The following is a 20,503-nucleotide window of genomic DNA, read 5'->3' as shown; positions in this document are numbered from 1 at the left end:
TAAAGTAGATTTCAGTGACATTTCCTCAGCGCAAATCAGGGATATCATCCACGTGGCCCTCGCATTCAGCGATATCAGATGGGATAGAGAAACTCAAGTAGATAGTTACTTTCCTTAACCAATGACAAAGCAAAATGAGGCAAAACCAATGCGATCCCGGATTAATCTCGACGCTTAATCGAAAATTGCTCTAAATTCAACGTGGGAAAACTATGACTGACGATTGAAAAAGAATAATCTAATGATTTTCATCTGGTACCGGTTGATTAAATTGTCTTAAAGTACTCATCAAAATGCAAACTAATTTAATCGCTCTGGGTGCCCAACATAAATATTTATTTGGTCTAAAAATCACTTAGCATTACACATAGCCTGGTGCCATTGAAATTTCTCATGGGAACCCAATAAATGTGAGCTCCATGACAAATTGTTACTGACATTTGTCGACCAATTCCAATCGACTGAATAGTGAAGCTGAGAGTGATATAAGTACAAAAACAGGCCTATGTTTCCCTGGAATGAAACAATACAGTGTCCAATCTTATCTTAAAGAGAATGGTTAAAAAGCTCTACCGCGCCCAAATTGATCATCTCAGAAAAGTCTCTAACTATATAGCTACAAATGCGTTCTTTCATTGAAGTACAAATTTGCTAGCGTCAAACTTTACAAACCATAGAATCAGAGGACTGCGAAAATACAAAAGAGTAGTATTACCGACAGCCAACTATGGGTTCTAATTAAACACATTCCATCTTGCTCTGATTGTGCATAGCATGTTAAAGCGCGCTTTTGCAATTATGTCAGAGATGATTCGTGCAGAGTGTCATTTCGTCACAGTTCCAAACACCTAAGGGTACAACGATATGATTCTCCGCGCTTGTTTTTTGTAGATATATTTGTGTAGATATGCACACTCAAAAGTGCAACACAATTTTCCAAAGCCGAATTCTTTCTCCTTAGCGTGCAACACTTGACATTTTCACACATCTGTGGATAGTATATATTTCATCTTTCCGTGGTTGAATGCCCTCGAGCTTCTTTCAATATTGACGGATTTGAGCTAGTCTGCTCGTCACATATCATTCAGCATCACCAACAAGCATCCGTGGACGATGTTATTCGACTCACTTATACCCCGCAGACGAATTCGAGCAGTCAAAAATGAAATACGTTATGTTCCTGTATACTGAGAGCGACAAGATAAAAGCCAGGAAACTAAAAGATTATTTGCAGGTTAGGCTTCGAAACTTAACAGATTTAAGGGCTATCACCGAAATTTCAGCAGAGAAAGGGGATTTCAAGAGTGAACTTCAATGCCGAGGGGACTGCATCGTTTTGGTCGGATCACGCCATGCTTCGTCCCTCATCAGAGGAAGACAGCAAGAGGCGGACGACGATTTCCTTACTTTTGACGGGAAGGTTATACACGAGATGTTCACAGGTAACAAAGAATTTATTGACAAACTGATAATTGTATACTTGACGACGGAAAGAGCCGATGATGATTGGATCCCGGATGGTCTTGATGAAAAGAGAATTTTTAATTTGCAAGGAGAAAAAATTGTTGAAAGTCCTTTGCTGTACCAGCTTGAGTATTCCATGAGAAAAATATTGCTTGGAGATTCCTTTATGATGTAGAAAATGTACCGTTTCATAAGTTACGAGCAAGTTTAAAAATGTTGAACAATAACTTTGATTTCCAGTGATTGACCCGTACATCAAAATTTCTGGGCTGCATATCGTAAATTAGATATTTAATTGTCATGTAGCGTGCGACCAGAAAAAGATAGAAAACTAGATATTATTATTTTCGACATTTTATTAATATGTAACTATGTAAAGATGAATTATAAGAGGTGTGTAAATTGTCCTATCGGGTGGAACGGAATGCCAACCGATGTGATCTAGATATTATTATCTACGACAGTTTATCAAAACGTAACTATGTAAAGATGAATTATAAGAGGTGTGTAAATTGTCCTATTGGGTGGAACGGAATGTCAACCGATGCGATCTACATTCAAACTACGGACAACACTTTGGATTTTGATATTAATATTAGTGCGAGTAGATAAGAAATACAATTGAGAAACGGAAATCATTGATCAACATTACATGTGTGCCATCAATTTACTATTTTAAAAGTAGTTTTATTTACAAAGTTTTTGTCAAAGTAATATGTCACTTTCCTTCACGGGATTGCTGAAACATGTGGACCAGAAGACGATAGTTAGTGACGAAGCCATGGAATATTTCCTACGAGGGCTCAATGAGACCTTTACCACGCTCGAGTATCATACCGCCTTGCATTTATTATTCGTTGCCGGTATCTCCTCTTGAATTCAGCTGCTTTAGTCGGCTCGGTTTTCCTACGTGCTTAGGTTATTTTTTATTGCAATCAACTGTCTGTCACACCCATTTTCGGTTTTTTTTTCCTTCAACTTTCAGCCACACACTTTGATCTCAATGCTTGTTTTGTAACATAACAGCCTGATTGCAGCTTTGCAAGTAATCTATTGAAATACTTATTATAACCATCGCTATCTTTTTCCCTCAAAGGCAGTTAACGTTCAACATTGTCGTATAAAAACAACTGATTACAAAGGCCGAATAAAGTGGCTTGGTATCTCTCTCTATAAATGTAATGCACACAGACACCCTTTTTATTCTTGTCCAGGCTTACTGTTTGACCATCTTTCTCATCATTTCCCTGGAAAAAGAAATATGGTTGGAAAACTGAACAGAAATATGTCTACCTGAATGTCAAAAAATGTACAGCAGTCTCCAGAATTCGTTGCTCTTGCTAAAGTTTGCAAATTGATGGACACACAATCGTCGCGCCATCATCTAAACCAACTTTACCAGATTCCAGACTGAAACCAATCGCGACTCTGGTACCCACGTTCTCCAGTAGTCACGAATCCTTCTCAATCGTTCTTTGAAATGTAACGCAACACTTCACCCAAAAGAGGCCTCATTAAAATGAGTTACGTGACACCTCAAAGGACGGCCACGAAGTAGATTGATGTAGCCGCTCTTATTGCAGTTGCTTGTTTTACCTGAGTTCTTTTGACTGTTTTAGCTATTTTCCTTTGTTCTCAATGTTACTATGATAAATTATCTGTTGATTTTACGAACCCCGTTCGAATTGCGCTCTACAAAGTGAGAAAGGGAAGCATTCACGGAATCCTTATCCCCTGATCGCATTAAGAGGTCTCTCCCGTAATAGTTCAACCCGCTACCGTTCCGGTTAATTTTACTTAGGTTCTGTTAAATGTATACCACACTCTTGAATTAAAGCATACGTGGTAAAACGATAAGTAAAAGAACTCACTGAACTAAACATATCGTAGTTAACCGTCACGTCTCGTAGATATTTATGGGGAACAAGCATTTTGGCTATATAAAACAAAGAAAAAACAAATACTTTCGATGAAATAACTTACTCAAACACGTTATGTTAATCACCCTAAGGTTTACTGTCAAGAGTGTCGGTTACAAAATGAAGCAGTTTCAAACAGTTTTACGAAAGCTCGGTGGCGTTTTCCTTTTGTTGTTTACTTAACCTTTATTTACAACCAATCGATGGCTTGAACGCATTTTATACTGCCCTAGGCTTTTAGATCTGATTGGCTCAGCAATCGTATAGCGTCAATGCTGTCGTATGAAAATTGTGAGTTAAATGACAAAGAAATCATCGCATAAAAAAGGAGACTAAGGAAGTAATCCCACCATAGTCATGAAGGCAGATAGAGCTCCATTCATCCGCTTCCAGGCCTCATCTGTTTCACCATCTTCCTCATCGTATCCCTGAGCAAAAATCACAACAAAAGATGTGAAACATGGCCACTGACACAGAAGAAGATGAGTGCATGTAAGTATGTCTCAGTTTCGAAAGCCCGTCAGTTGTTGATGGGAGAAAAAGTTAATGAAAGAGAGGGAATATGATAAGGAATGATAGTTACCGGATTGCAGCAAGTTTTTCTTCCACCGACTCCCAAGGGCTACGATCCTCACTGAATTCAAGAAGCTCTACAAATAAACCAAGATCACATTTGAAGCGCCTTGCAGCTGCTAAGGCATAGGAAGACAAAGTATATTTTCTCTGTTTAATTGAGTAAAAGGTCTCCTTCATCTCACCTCTTTCAGAAAGTTACAAATAAGCAACAAGATTACAACAACAACAAAAAACTGTTTTCTCATACTGCTGCATATAACAATGGAGCTGGAAGCAGTCCTAGTAAAATTATTCACTCATACCTTGCGGGAGTTTCATTTCATTGATCCAATCTCCCTCTTTGTAATACTTCACCCGCAAGTTCTGCATAAGAAAAGAAATATATAAAACGAGGAATGCTAATATTCACAACCTCCTCCTTCCCCTGCCGGTTCTTTATCTCCCTCATAGACGCCGCACATTCATTAGCGACGAATGCGTTCATACCAGAAAAGGAAATCTCTCCATGCGAGTGAGCTGTAAAATACGATCCACATCATATTCCAGACGAGCGACTTTCTTGACCTGTGTGTATGTCGTACTCATCTGTGCAATGAGAATATTGAGGAGAATCACCGTCACTGTTCCCATGTAAGCCATCATCAGCAGAATTGAAAGCCAGCTGCAAGATACACCACTGGGATTAAAAAATTGCAAACTTTCCAAAACAAAGCCACCTTCACGATTATAATCCCTGCTACAGAAATATTGCTCTCTTAAGAAGATGCCTGCGTGAAAGGAGGTCTGCAGCTGATTACTTGACTGGAGTACAACGACTGAGGGCAAGCTTACAATTGCTTTTCGTGATGGAGAAGCACCATTAGCCACACTCTCGTTCTAAACTACGACGGATAATATAAACTGATTTGTTGAGACGTGTTCGTATATTTTGTGCCTATAATTGCAACGTCCAAGTGGTAGATATCACTAAATAATCTAGATAACCAAAATTGCTAAAAATAATTTCTCCTTGTCAGTCACACTTACTTGAATGCTGAGTAATCTACCACCATAGGTTTTTGTTCAGTCAATGCACGAAATCCGCTGATAAACACGTCTTCAAGGTTCCTAAAATAATAATATGCGTAATATATTTAAAGAAAGCAGACGAGAACACATGATTGTTTCGTGACGTGGTAGGCCAAGCTAAGAAAAATATAAATACGAAAATCATCGCAAATTTAAATGATACATTTTTCAGCACTTAACTGGGGCTCAATGAAGACCTTGCCGTTTTAGAAGCTCAAATTTCCTTGATTCAAATAATTCTCATTGTAATTTTGAAATGTAAATATTGAGAATTTCTCGGTCAACCAAACCAAATAGTTTTGATCTTAAAACTGCCAACTAACACTGGCATTGTTCCTTAAACAAACCAGTTAGCAAAATACCCGCTAGAAACTTTTTCAGAATAAAACAAAGCTTCATGAAGGAGAGATTAATACACACCTAAAGTGGTGGTTTTCAGTGGAGTAACGGAGAGATAAAGCTATTGCACCACAGAAGGAGAGGAAGATGACAACGAAAACAGTCATAGATTTGGTGACATCGTGTAAAATGATTTTCGCCAAGGTTTTAGTGTATAACCCTGTAGTCCTGGAAAAGATGCGAGGGTGGTTAGACGTTTTGAAAAGGCAAATTTAAATCAATAAACAGAAAGGAGAAAAAACAATGCAAAAAGCAATTTAAAATTCTGAGAAATTGAAAGAAACGTGTCAAATAGTATCTGTAAATGCTCAATCGTGGGCGAATCATTGGACCTTCGCGCGTGACACAGTTACGCTGAGTTTGCTTCCAATTTGCTTTTGGACTCTAAATAATGTTAAAGGACTGCGAAGATATGAAAATCGCATAAGAGACCTACGGATTAATAAATGAATACGAAAGTAATCTTCACCGGTAAAAAGCACTACTGCTAATTTCCATTATTGCTTAAGTAGAGTTCACTATTGCGATTACTCTCGTATTCATTTAGCATATAAGTAACATTATTGACTAACAAAGTGGCAAGATATTTCATCAAAGTGCAGCGCGAACTATTTGACTTTAAAAAAAAGCTCTCAAAACTGGATTCAAATTTTCTCAGTTTTCTCTATGAGAATCTAAAATCGGCAGAACCGACGCCTAGGCCTTAAGTCTGAAATCTGTGTTAGATTTATAAATTGACTCATTACCAATGTAAGCAACTTATTCCAAAGTGTTATCTCCGTAGTCTTGACTTTTACAACGGTTACAACGGGTGCGAAGGTTACCTTGTCACGCAGGAAAACTTAAATATCCTCAAGACGTTGAAAAGGAAGGCTAAGGAAGCCACCATCCACTGTAACTTGCTGTGAGTGTACCGTAAAGGTATTATACACAGGATCAGCAGCAGGCCTAACCAGTCAAACAGGGTCATCCGATCTGTGAAGTACGTGCTCCCATCTCTGATAAAAATCAGACAAAATAAAGTTTGTTCTTATGTATTCATTTATGTGACTCTCTTAATAATAACGCGATTAATTCAGTGGCCTTTTTACTTTTTCAGGTGTGACCAATCAGGGCTGAAAGACTCGGTCCTCAACCAGCCAATCCCTTCCCTTCCTCATCCCAGGCCGTTCCCTATTGCGTTTACCCTATCATCAGACTTTCTGGACTCTTAAAATATTACTGCCGTAAATGGAGAGTCGATCAATAGAGGAGTTTATTTTGACTAGTTTCCTTGTTCTTCAGAGTTAAATTCATAAGTATCATTGGATTTCCAACAGGGAAAACAGTTGACAAATGTTCAAATTATATGAACAATGGCCAAACTGCATCATGTGACAGGCCTGGTCACATGGCATAACAATATATTTTACGAAACGTGTACGGAGAACAAGAATCATACACAAAACGGTATCCGGTCGTTTCGCCTACGGGTCGTTTCGCCTACGGTCTGTTCGCCTACGGTTAGAGTCGATTCGCCTACGTCTTATATGTCAGTTCGCCTACGAGTCAGATGTTGAAGCTTTAAATCGGAATTATTAAAAGTCTTTGTTCCTTGTATTATTCCTTCCATTCTATCCTCGATGGCTAGAAAAACAACGCGCTAAAACATCTAACTTCGTTTTTAAAAACTTTATTATGGCGGAACCCGGTCGTCTACGAATGTGTGAAAGATATTTTGCTTAAAATGATTTAAGAAACGTGCGATTGTAAAACTGAGCATGAAGATGTGTATTAAAATGAGGAGTAACATATTTTGTAGTTAAATTTTATGATCGCTGACGGTTTGATTGTCGATTATACAGTTAACACAGGCGAATCGTACGATCGGCTCGGTAAACTTTTCGCCTCGCCTACCGTCACAATGAACTCCTCTGCGCCTTGTGGAATTAAACGCGAATGATCTGTTGTTTAAGGGGCAGGTGTCACTCGGATAACCTAAACGTCCCCGCATGTAATAAGTGTATTAGAATTAAAATGTCGCGAAATGAGTACGCTTCATGGTTATTGAGTGTAATTGGAGAACCGTGTAATTTGCAACTCAGAATATGCGATATTTACATAACTTGTTTTTACTCGAACGAAGATGAATCAAATTAAAACGGAAATTTTCAGGTAAACGAACGCTCCTTATTTACAATTATTTAACTTCGATAGGCTTGACTTTATGAGTCACGCTCTAGGAATTGAATCGACCGACTAGGATCCGAGCGCGATCGCACATAAAGTAGATGAATCAACTGTTGTAACACATGTTTTAACACGTAGGCGAACTGACATATGAGACGTAGGCGAATCGACTCTAACCGTAGGCGAAACGACCCGTAGGCGAAACGACCGTAATTCCACAAAACACAAAGACACAAAGAGGGAAATTCTATCTTGTCACTGTGAGTACTGTTTGAATGCTTAAAAATGCTAAAATGCGACATCGAAACTGAGCTTACAATTGCATGGTTTAATCATCTTAAGTCTTTCGGACGCCAAAATGAAACACTTTGCGATAACAGGACATACTGAAACGATATTTAAATTCCGTTTTCACAAAGGGTTACGATTCCTAATGCAAAATGAGTTTTTAATTGTGTTGCGGCAAACGAACATCAAGGCTCGATGAAGGGCCAAGAAAATCGCGACCGGAGAAAAATGCCAACCAAATCCAGGGGATATGTTACAGGGACATAACTTTAATCAATCTCGTAAACTGTAAGCAAATTAAAAAAGGGACTTATATAATAGATTGTATTGAATTAAACACGTGGCGACTTAACAGCGTAAATGAATCTAACATAATAAAGGAACTAATAAATGAACCAAGAGCTACGGCAAACACAAGATATATATATATATATATATATATATATATATATATATATATATACAAATAAAGACGAAAGAGCTTGCTCGAAACGAGATAAACAACAAAACAAGCGAAAACAACTTACATATCAGTCCCTATACGCCGGTGGCTTGAAATCACACTTTATAAATTAACTTTGGGTGAATACCGAACATGAACAGGCGATTAATGAAAGCGGGAGAGAAAAACTATTTAAAGGAATCAAATGGCACAAAGGCCAACTGTAACGCAAATGTCACGCAAGTTTGAAAGTCACGCATTTACAAATTGTGAGGCGCTGGTCTGATTAAGAATAAGTGTCACTTACACTCTCATCTGATTGAATTCCTCACAGATATAAAAGACAGCCATAGCAAGAGTGACAACCTCACAAAATCCACGCAAGAAATCCGTCACACCCCTGTACTGGGTGGGATCCGTTCTTGTTGAGCCATGTATCAGAGAATACGACAAGAAGAGCAAGAAGATGACATAGAATGCCACTTGAAGGCTGTGGAAAGCAAGCAAGGTTAAATTCGTACATAATTATGTTGACTGTATCATCCTGATGAAAGTTTCAAGTGGTGAAGCCTTTTCAATTCTATTTTATATTTACTACTCCTCGAGATAAAAATTGCCTCTTGATGTTTTTGTTCTAAAGATTAAACCTCATAAATTTAAACAAGTAATTTAATCATAATTTTTTTATAGAAGCTAATTGACCCCAGCTCTTAATCTCTCTGAGAGAAAGTAATCAACAACTCAGATAGTTTGCAATGGGATACCAGCTTTTCCCCCTTTAAGAACATTCTCTGGTCTGCCTTGACCTGTAAGTTATATTACTTTAACCCCATAAAATCATCAAACAAATTTACCAGGGAAATACAAATCCATAACTGTTCCATTTTGTTTTAATCAACATCCTGACCACAGGATGCTGCAAAGCCTCCTGAAATTGAGAGTAAGAAATATTTTTTGTAAGAAATTTGTTACAGTGCAAGCTAGTACAAGTTGTCTAATTTTCTTAGCTATTTTAAGTATTGAACTGTTAGAGTCTGACAAGCAGTTTGAAACAGACTGCGACAGCCCCCCTTTTTTTATAAATCCAAGAATATGGAGAAATATGATTAATACCTTTGGCATCAGTTTGTTACCCTACCATATGTTTGCTCTTTGCAATCAAGTGTAAGCATGATTTGTCCTTGAGGCTAAAGTACTTATTATCGATCTGTTTATCTTCCACTGACTCTATAATCTTTGGAGGTCTTCCTCCTTCATCACCATCTAAAATGTGATAATAAAAATGATAGCTCAAGGGATCATCAGTAATTGTACTCCAGGCTCCTTCAATTCCTTCTTCCTCTTCATCTGTGTCATAGGTGTCTTTGCGTTGTGGTAGATAAGGCCAATGGAGAATCACCATTTGGTCCAATAAAGCCACTACTGTTTTCTGAAAATGCGATGAAAAACAATCATCGTTTGTATCAATATGAACCAAACGAGAAGGTTCTATTGAATATCTATGGTCCGTGTGTCAGGACATCAAGATAATAGCTTCAAGGTCATGGAGATAATAATGAATGCACTTCAATTCAGCACACATCTTCTTAACCCTTTAAGCCCCAATATCAACATGTATATTCTCGTCACTGTTTCTCCATATGTTTCCTATTTTACTGATTGAGAGAATTTGTTCAAACATCAAGACATTTCATCATTGGTGATCATCGCATTCATTCTCATTACCTGTACATTTGATCAGGCAGTTATATTGTTAGGAGAAATTAGATGCTAGTCACTATTGGGGCTAAAGGTTTAACCCTTCAAGTAATCTGTTATGCACAGATCAACTTGGATCAAATTCCCCACCCCACCCCACCCATGCAAACTTGAAATTCTCCACCTCTGGGAAGGCCTTTGAATCAAATGCCAGTCACTTTGTGGCTTTGAATTGATCAATGCACTAGTTGTCTTTATAAGTATCTTCTTACCTTCATTTTGCGATTCTCAATAATGGAATGTAAATTGAAGAAAGATGGCGGAAGTTTTCTTATATCATCAGCTTTCCAAGAAAATAACCTTTGCACACTAAAGAGAATTGGGATAAAATTAAAGAATAAAATTTATGTGAAACTAATTAATAGGTTATTTTAAGAATTTATATTCTGATTGTTTTATTACCCCTCTCCCCTCCACACTGCTGACTTGATGGTTATTATCATTTTTGAGCTCAGGTTGAGAGGTCTAGATGTAATTCCTAGGGAGATCAAGGTGCTGTATTCTCAAGCAAGACACATGACTAAAGGGAGAAAGGAAGACATCCCATGATGGAATGAAGCATTCCATCCAGGGTGACAGTAGCAACACATCTAGACTAACCCTTTTTTTCCAACCGATGTCACTCTACCTTTCATGCCACATCATTCTGATCAAGTAAGCAGCCATCTCATCATTGTCTGCCACTAATGCCAACTCAGCTGGTAACAAACGTCTGATTTTCTCAGGTTCTACCTGTTCTGCTGTCCTCAGACCAAGGAGCAAAGGACACTTTTTTACAAGTGTTTTTGCTACATCTAAAAACCAAGTTCTGCCACATAATGCATTAATGTCCTCTTGATTTTGTCTTCTTTGTCTCTGAACTTCTCATATTGGTTGTCTAAGTTCATTTCAATATCTAGAAGAATCTCCAAATAACGATTTATCTGTAAAGAGAAAATGCCAAGTGCTTCATTCGACTCGATAAAGAAAGTTACCATATTTTTACAACAAAATTAGGTCATTTATTCAAACAAATGTGTAGTTTGCTATGTTTTGACAATCATTGCAGAACCCTATTGGATGTTAAATTTTAACAGGGATTTTAGGCATACAGCTTGCAAAGGTGTACAAAAAGACCAAACATCATTTGTGTTCAAAGCCTCAAAGACAACAACAACAATAACAACCTAACAGATTACTATGTATAATATTATTAAATCAGTTCTCTGACACTCTTAATTTTCCTGTTACTTCAGGGATCTGTTACTCTTCCATGTTTTCATTTGCCTTGAATGGTTGTATTTCTCTTAAAAGAATGTCATGGTTACAATAATAATAATAACAATAATAATAATAATAATAGTGATTAAAAACTGTATGATCTCTTGATGTTTACAGCACTGCTTACATTTACCCTTACAAGCAGCCATTTATGCATGACCAAAGGCCAGACAAAATTCTCCTAAACTTAAATACTTCCTTTAGAGAGCTGTAAGGATTAGATTCTTGGTAAAGAGCAAGGATACATTCCTGAATATACGATACAAGCTCCATTCAACAAATCCGTTTAGGAAATAATATGTAAGACAGCTATTTCATATAGAACTAACATACCACTTGTTCAAGGCCTGGAAGTTTATCAGGGTTACTTTTGTACTTTCTAGATGCTGGCCAAGCTTTTAACATTGACAGTGCTGGATCCTCACGGTCCAGTTCCCCATTATCTTTGTATTTCTGGATCAGCCTTTCCACAGTAACTACATCCATTGCCCTGTTCCATGACATCTGCCCTTCTTTCTGCCTCTCATGGACCTATACGTAAAAGATGATCGCTAACCTGGAGCTGAATGGCCATTTGACTTAAACACATCCCGAGGTTATAAATCGGCGTTTTGAGCTTCTAAGGTACTCACCTGCCCCAAAATAAAACTTAGTTTTCGATGAGGATCAGACACATTTATTTCCGACATACACGTAGTTCGTTCTGATATCTGAAAATACCTGACATAAGAATTTTCCCTCTGAGTACATTTCACGAAGCTCACCTTAATCCAAAATTCCGTGTCCAGTTCATCTCCTAAAACATCGTCTTGTTGATCTCCTTCAAGAGGAGGTTCTTGCTTATTGGTGAAACAGAGAATTAACTCTGAAGTGTAAATTAAAGTGCTATTTAAACCCATGAATAACCCATTGGGCGTTAGCCCTAATAAAGAGAAACAGGGAACCACACGAGGCAAAGAAAAAATCTTTTGACCTCGGTGGGAATCGAACCCACGACCTCCGAATTAGATCTACCGTTACTCTGCCGACTGAGCTACGAGGTCGCACAGAGAAAGTCGGGGACGATTTAGGATGGTGAATCGCGGCGAAGAGAAAGTAAGGGTACATATGAATGTTGTGCCGCGTAGCACTGGGAACACAAAGGGTGAAACAGAGAATTAACTCTGAAGTGTAAATTAAAGTGCTATTTAAACCCATGAATAACCATGTTTCACGTTAGCCCTAACAAAGGGAAACAGGGAACCACACGAGGCAAAGAAAAAATCTTTTGACCTCGGTGGGAATCGAACCCACGACCTCCGGATTAGATCTACCGTTACTCTGCCGACTGAGCTACGAGGTCGCACAGAGAAAGTCGGGGACGATTTAGGATGGTGAATCGCGGCGAAGAGAAAGTAAGGGTACATATGAATGTTGTGCCGCGTAGCACTGGGAACACAAAGGGTGAAACAGAGAATTAACTCTGAAGTGTAAATTAAAGTGCTATTTAAACCCATGAATAACCCATTGGGCGTTAGCCCTAATAAAGGGAAACAGGGAACCACACGAGGCAAAGAAAAAATCTTTTGACCTCGGTGGGAATCGAACCCACGACCTCCGGATTAGATCTACCGTTACTCTGCCGACTGAGCTACGAGGTCGCACAGAGAAAGTCGGGGACGATTTAGGATGGTGAATCGCGGCGAAGAGAAAGTAAGGGTACATATGAATGTTGTGCCGCGTAGCACTGGGAACACAAATGGTGAAACAGAGAATTAACTCTGAAGTGTAAATTAAAGTGCTATTTAAACCCATGAATTCACCATCCTAAATCGTCCCCGACTTTCTCTGTGCGACCTCGTAGCTCAGTCGGCAGAGTAACGGTAGATCTAATCCGGAGGTCGTGGGTTCGATTCCCACCGAGGTCAAAAGATTTTTTCTTTGCCTCGTGTGGTTCCCTGTTTCCCTTTATTAGGGCTAACGCCCAATGGGTTATTCATGGGTTTAAATAGCACTTTAATTTACACTTCAGAGTTAATTCTCTGTTTCACCATTTGTGTTCCCAGTGCTACGCGGCACAACATTCATATGTTCTTGCTTATTGTTGATAGCACGTAAATCAATGTGCTGCACCAACTGTTGGAGTGTTTTGCTCATTTTATAGTGGATTTTCAACAACCACATCTGTGCTGCTTGCAAAGTACGCCACTTACGCGACGACACTGTGTGACGTGTTCGGAAACTTGTCGGGCCCAGAAAGATTTCGGAACCTCACCGACGCCAATCGTTGAATTCCGAAAGTATTCACCCCATGCAGAACGAAAAGAGACTGGGATCGATCAACTTGAAAACGAGGCTAGTTGGGCCTTGTTTACTCGTATTAGAAATATGGCCGCTCATGGCTCTGTAAGTAGCCGTCTTCCTCAGTGTCTTACGGAGGAAGATATCCCCGGAGCATCGCTTCAGGGAAGAAATCCGACTGCTCTTAAAACAGATGAACTTCGCTTTTAGTTAAAATGTCGTGGCGATCCAGCAAAGGGGTTAAAACAAAGGCACAATTGTCTAAAAGGTAAGTACAGTATTTGTCACTCGTTCGTGATACTTTTTAGAATTAAAAGAGACTTTGATATTGTAAATGGAGATCAAAAGATTTAGGAGTTATTTTTCTCGATGAAACGTTTCAAAAATGTAATGATTAATAGTTTTTCTACTTTTCATTTTGAAGAGTTCTTGAATATGTTGCGTCTGGTCGTGATAAAGATGTTGTGGATCCCGATAAAAATCTGATATACAAGCGTCGAAAGGCGAGACAAGAACAACTCGCTCAAAGTGATGCGATGCCTGAGGAAAGTACTGTTAAATTTCCATCAGCCGGATGGTCTACAAGTTTGCAACGAATGCCATTATTCACAAGGGCAGAGATGGATTTACATATTTCTAAATCTGGAAAAAACTTTGACAGAAATAAACAGAACCATGCTGTTCCAACAAGCATGAAAAAGGCAAAAACATTTCTTGATGATGAATACCTGAAAGACTTAACGTGCGCAAGTGATGACCAATATTTCTATTTCAAATGCTTGTGTTACTATAGCTTTAAAAAAATGAGCCACCCCACAAATTACAAGTTGCACTTTGTTTAGTGAGTGGAGTTGTTAAATATACTTCGTCTACATGTGTAGCAGGATCTGTTGGTTTTTGCAATCATGTGCTTGCTGTTATGATGAAACTCTGTAAGTTCAGCTTGTATTGTTGTCAAGATATTAAGGACTTGGAAAATGAATCTGATATGACACAAGCTAAGGCATGCACTTCAAGTTTACAACTATGGCACTGGCCTGTAAGAGGAGATAAAATCAATCCCCAACCTGTCATGGAACTTGAGGTAAAAAAGTCGAATATAGACACAGAGTATAACCCTGATAGTGGAGTAAGGTGTTTGTTGTATGAAGCTAGGAAAAATTTGGGTATACCAGCATCTGATGAAGCTTTGTTAAAAAACAAGCTTCAAGAGATCAACCCTAAGTTTGCCTTGTCTCAAATTATGTCTACTGGTGGTACCAACTTACAGGAAACAAAATTTGGAAAATGTCCAAGTGGCTCATATGCAAGTTACCAGTTACAGTTCACAGAGTCTAATTTTCAAGTTTTCTGTAATATTGACTCAGTGCCTAGAGTGGACTGTAATGATGAACAAAATGCTATTTCCGTATATCCTCCATTCCCTTTGCAACAATCTGAGCAGTATGAAAAGCCAGATGATTTAAGCAGCAACCAGGAAGCACTCCTGAATACCATAGAGAAGAAAACAAGTGAACAAGCAGCCTCACAGGAATGGCAGGCTGAAAGGAAATTTCGGTATACAGCATCTAATTTCCACACAATTGTAAAAAGGCAAATGAAACATAACACTCTAGTAAATAATCTGCTTCATCCCAAACCATTCACTGCCAAACAAACTGCACATGGGAAAACCTGTGAGCCTGTAGCCTTAAGAGAATATGAAAAATATATGTTTTCGACAAGGAACCCAGTTTCAGTGTTCAAAAGTGGCATGGTTGTCAGTATGGCCTCTCCCTTTTTAGCAGCATCACCAGATGGCAAGGTCATTGACCGAGGCTGTAGCAAGCCTTTTGGGCTGGTAGAGGTTAAATGTCCCTACTCTAAATTTCATGTGAGTCCTTTAGAAGCATGTGCCGATGAAACTTTTTATGCAGAAAATGGAAATGGAAAGCCGAGGCACCAGTACTACTTTCAGATACAGGGTCAACTAGGTATTACAGGTGCAAGTTGGTGTGACTTTGTTATCTATACTAACTATGCATGTGTATAGAGAGGATCACATCTGATCCTCAATTCTGGGACGTATTGAATGAAGGCCTAAAGAAGAGCTATTTTGAACTTTTCATAGCACCAGCTTCTGTGGAGTTCAGTAACCATTAGAAGGGTTAACTACCCTAATCTAATCTTGGAACCAGTACAGAGAAATTTTGTGTCTCATACCTAACTTGATATGTTTAAAACAGAGTATCAACCAACATGGTCTGTATAATAAGATAGCTTTCTTTATTCTTTGATTTTAAGATCTTTAGAACTACATGTAAAAGCTGACATCTTTTAAGTGTTTGGGACTGAAAGCAAGCGAATCACATTCTTAGTTTTAGTTGGTTTAGCAAATATTTGACCTGAGGTGGATAAGCAGGTTTACATTTATTAAATTGACTGAAATTCTGTAGTGTGCCTCAGAGCTCTGCCTAACTCAGTGTTAAGTGGAAATAAGAGGGTCCTGAATGTTACATAAAAAGGCACAGACACTCCACATTTGGTTTACTACCCCAAACAAACTGAGGGGTACAACACTATCCCATAAGTGAAAATTCTTGATTTTATTGATGGCCCGTTCAACGTGTACTCTAGCAGAAGCAATTTCTTGAGTCTTGATAACATCTTCTGCTGTCATTTGGCTATTAGACCCTAAAAAGGGGGGAATGTTTAGGGTTACACCTAGTGGGAGTAGGTCTTCAATTGTAAAACCTTTATCGGCCATCACGGTGTCACCATTGTCAAATTTCTAACTTCAGGAAACCACTTCGTTCAACAATTTCGCGATCGGAAATGCTTCCACTATATAGCTGACTGATAAAAGTTATAGCTCCACTGGGAGCAATTCCAACTAAGCCTTTTAGAGTTACATGGTTCTTATAGGAGCTGAACAATTTGGAATTCAACAGAAGGCTGGAAGGCATTTGGCATCTAATTTCTGTACAATCGATTATTACACGGGTGCAAGAGTATTTCTCTTTAAAGCTGTCAGGCATTGTAGCTCTTATAACCTCCCTATTAGGCCATATAGATACTTGACCAAATTTTAAATACATGTAATTTATCCAAGAAAGGAATGTTCTGCTTACTGTCGACTGCGAAATACCAAACAAGTGAGCTAGATGTTTTTCTGCAAATCCCCTTCTCAGTCTGCAAAGAACAAGGAAGAACTCCTCTCTGGGTTCTAAGCTCCTTCGTTTACCTATGCTAGTACATCCCTCTGGTTCCTCGTTTCCACTATCGTAAAACTCCTTTTGGACAGTTCTTTCTTTTTATGAACAGTACCTAATGTTTTCCTCTTTCGATCCAGTATTTAAAAATTCAAACACAACATTAAATGTTGCTAAATTAGGAAATCCCGTATAAAAGGCAATGTCCTCGTCGGTAGTAAAATTGCGTATCTGAAAAAGGCGGGAATCTTTAAGGCTCCTCTGGCGTTTTAATACCTCTATTTCAGCCTTTAACTTCGCATTTTCAAGTTCAAAACCTCGAATTCCTTCAAGTTTTTTAACTTCTTGTGTTTGATCTTCACACGAACTTAAGCTGTTTTCCACATCATGATAACTAAAAGCTGCTGATGAAGTACAGGTTTCAGAAGTTGCTTCAGCTGCATCTGCAGTTGTTTGACTTTGAGATGATTGCAACTCCTTGTTTGAACACTCTGTTGTAGACGAAACATTTACCGTCTAGACAGTAAGAACCAAAGCTGGGAAACGTGATGAAGCGATTCATTGTTATAAGACGACGAAACTACAACTTAAGGGCGCCCTAAAACTATATAGTTTGTATAGTTTTGAGGCGCCCTTGAGATTCTTATCCTATTCAATTTCAAGCTTGAATTTTCCATTTCACTTTTGTATTTTTGGCGGTTACGGCGTAAACCAACTGCACCAACCGCTGTAACACGAAACCATTTCGGTTTGTAGGAAACCATTTGTCGTCACGCTAAACCATTTGGGGTCACGCTAAACCATTTCACTTTACGATGAGTAGATTGATGCGATACTAAACCATTGCGGCTACGAGTAACCATTTGCCAATAACCTAGGCCATTTCACACCACTCTGAACCGTTTTTGTCAAGTTACTGAACCAAAGTACAGCTAGCTGTCATTTCGACACTGAACCATTTCAGTTAACACTTGGCCACTCATGTTTTTATTTAATCAGTTCAACAAGGGTGGCTACACAGCTCCTCAATTGTATAAACCAGTTTTTGTTTGAATATTTCATTCACCAAATGCGACTTGTCCATTTGTATTTTAAATAAATCTCCTAGGATAAGATAAATCGTTCTCCAAAAGACAATTAGACTCTATCTGTTATTACAAACCAATTCTATCTTTGTATTTTTGGCGGTGACAGCCGCCCATACGTGGGCTCTTCTTTCAATTTCAGTTGGAGAATTTCCGGCTTCAAGCTTGCACAGATTTATGGGCCAAGGAACTCCCAGTTTCATTTTCACAACGCGCCGTTGCGATTCTTCGTTCTTATAGCTTTCGAGTCTTTCATAGTACTTTCTCTGTCTTAGTGACTTTGAAACATTTTCATGACGGACTGAGGAAGCAAGGTTGTAAAATAGTCAAACGTGCCTTCCATTTCCGCGACAGAGGTCAGAACGCATGGTTGTATCAGATTTTTGAGTGTAAGGTAAATACTTTTATTTTAAGTTTTTTTAGTTGAGATTTCCTCCTTCAAATGTTCCTCATCTTTCCGAACTTTCTCTGATTTCCGACAATGAAAGACGTTCCTGCAGTTAAGTGACGACGATTGCCAACTTTAACTTTATTCTGGCGTGTATTAATTGTATTGCCGCTTCGTGTTAGTTACAAGCTTATTAAGCTGAGCTTGTTTGAACAAGTTACAGCTGTCGAATTCACAAAAATTCGCAAGCAATGCCTGGCATTTACCTTGGACAAAATAAGTAATTCGGGAGAGTTGCAAAGGATATCCAAATTATCGATTTGATTCAGTGCAAGCTCTTTTGATCGCAACACTTTCAGTTTCGTTTGCGTGTCGTTACCTCGTTTTGTTATTTGCTTCAAAACGAGGTAAGGACAAAGCATCCACATCCTTCAGCCCGATGATGACGGAGAGTACAAAAAATCTTTGTGTACAAGATGATTCAGGTTAGCAAATATAGTGATATGCCTATACGGCCAAGCCATAAGGTTATGCGGTAATTAAAAAATACAACAACCCGGCGAAACTTGAGAAAACCCAAAAGATGGCTGCAATGAGGTATGTGCGCTTCAAAGTTACAGTATGTCTGTATCTCAGCCCCAACATCAGGGCTAGAAGCTTGTCCACGCTTATGGCCGTCATCGTTGACAAAGACACTCCACATAATGTAGGCTGCGTCCCTTGCGTGTTGACAGAGACTCCAGTGTTCGTGAACCAAGGACATATAGTAAGTAGCCATGATAGACTGGCTAAAAATGCCAACCAACAGGTCAGTTGTTGCCAGACAACGATACAAGAGTTTGGACGGCGGGTGAAGGGAAGATTCCTTGTGAAGGGCAAAAAAGATAAGAGAATTCCCAAGACTGGTTATGAAGGAGAGGAGAACATAAACTGCTGAGTAGTAGATGGATTGTGGTTTAAATCTATTTACCAAAGAAGGGGTGCTCCATCTTCGGTTAGATTTGTTTCCGCTATCATTCTGCAGTCGTTTAGTTTTTTTCTTCAGAATACGTATGATCGCAAAAGGAAATATTTCGTCTTGAGAGCACCTGCCCAGCGTTGATCACTTAAACTTTACTTTTTTCAGAATAATCATATGAAAACTTTTTCAGTCGCGTTTACTCGTTTGAAATGCTCGGAAATACTGTGAATTGTGTACAAAAAAAAATGGTAAGCCATTTTTCTGAGAGCCTTACTTTTACCTCAGCTATGATTTATCGAAACGAGGTAAGAACAAAACATCTGCGAATGTTAATATTTTATAGCGCGATAGACAATCCTTCGTCGCGCAGACGAACAATTATTTTATTCAGGTAGAGCGTATTTATCGAAAACAAAAAAAAAATTATTCATCATTTAATTTCATTACTCAATAATCACTTTCTTCGCTTTTTCTTCAGGTTACTCGTAACTGCATGTAACGAGAGATATTTTTGTCATGAAAGCGCCTGCCAGGCTGCAATCACGTAGACCTTTTCATTGAAACTTTCTCAGTAATGCGGTTCACTTATTTAACATGCGAATACTCAATGCTTCTTCTGTCACATGAGCTGTTAATTTCTTCCCAGGAGTCGCATTAAATGTAACTTTTTGTAAATTTCTTTGTAGCGGGTAATTCTGTCATGTTATTCCATCAATAAACTCTAAAAGTTCCCTCCAAATTTAAGAAAGGTTTTTTTATAGCAAATTTCCCTGCAAATTATCTTTGTCAATTAAGAGAGGCTGGATGTTTGTCGCCTAACTGTGTTGCGCGTCACAACTACATTACATGTTTATTCAACTTGGTAAGTTTAATCTTTGAATAACTTTGCGCTAAGGTAAAAATAAAAATAAAATAATTTCCTTTTTTTATCACTCACAGTATAAGGCAAAAACTGTCCCTACTAAGGAAGAGTGACGTTGATAGGATAAATGAGTAAGTGTTGATAGAAAGTCTGAAGAACAACCCGAGGAAGACCTGACTCAACCATGTGTTTATTTAATTGTCTGCTTCACTTTTTGTCTCACTTCACTAATCTTCCAGAATTAGCAGTTTATTTAGATATACTGTCATTCTTTTGAGGCGATGATTAGGTGGTAAAAAACGTTTTCTGCAGCGTGGTTAATTATCAATTCCAAAAGAGGTTTATCAAACAACTTTAAAGAAATAAAGAAGCGAAAATCAGCAATAATAAATC

At 38.5% G+C, this 20,503-nt stretch overlaps 1 protein-coding gene and 3 pseudogenes across 2 annotated transcripts in view; 2 read left to right on the top strand and 2 right to left on the bottom strand.

Moving 5' to 3' along the window:
- Positions 1-20,503, top strand: part of LOC149038238 (uncharacterized) — a 155,601-nt gene that overhangs the window by 46,189 nt on the left and 88,909 nt on the right. The window lies entirely within an intron of this gene.
- On the bottom strand, positions 3,706-12,032 carry LOC149038252 (transient receptor potential cation channel subfamily V member 4-like; annotated as a pseudogene). The gene is made up of 14 exons (XR_016181365.1): positions 11,976-12,032; positions 11,677-11,874; positions 10,712-11,006; positions 10,296-10,392; positions 9,464-9,754; positions 9,180-9,253; positions 8,633-8,815; positions 6,251-6,424; positions 5,448-5,594; positions 4,986-5,066; positions 4,446-4,620; positions 4,262-4,322; positions 3,967-4,033; positions 3,706-3,811 (listed from the first exon to the last, which is right to left on the bottom strand). The product of XR_016181365.1 is annotated as a transient receptor potential cation channel subfamily V member 4-like (transcript).
- LOC149038251 (uncharacterized) lies at positions 13,928-16,057 on the top strand (annotated as a pseudogene).
- LOC149038250 (uncharacterized) lies at positions 16,008-19,065 on the bottom strand (annotated as a pseudogene).

This window comes from Pocillopora damicornis, chromosome 11 (genome assembly GCF_964200805.1).
Source record: "Pocillopora damicornis chromosome 11, jaPocDami1.2, whole genome shotgun sequence".
In the NCBI taxonomy this organism is placed as follows: domain Eukaryota; kingdom Metazoa; phylum Cnidaria; class Anthozoa; order Scleractinia; family Pocilloporidae; genus Pocillopora; species Pocillopora damicornis.
Note: the sequence above shows the minus strand (reverse complement) of the source record. Positions and strands in the feature narration are given on the sequence as shown.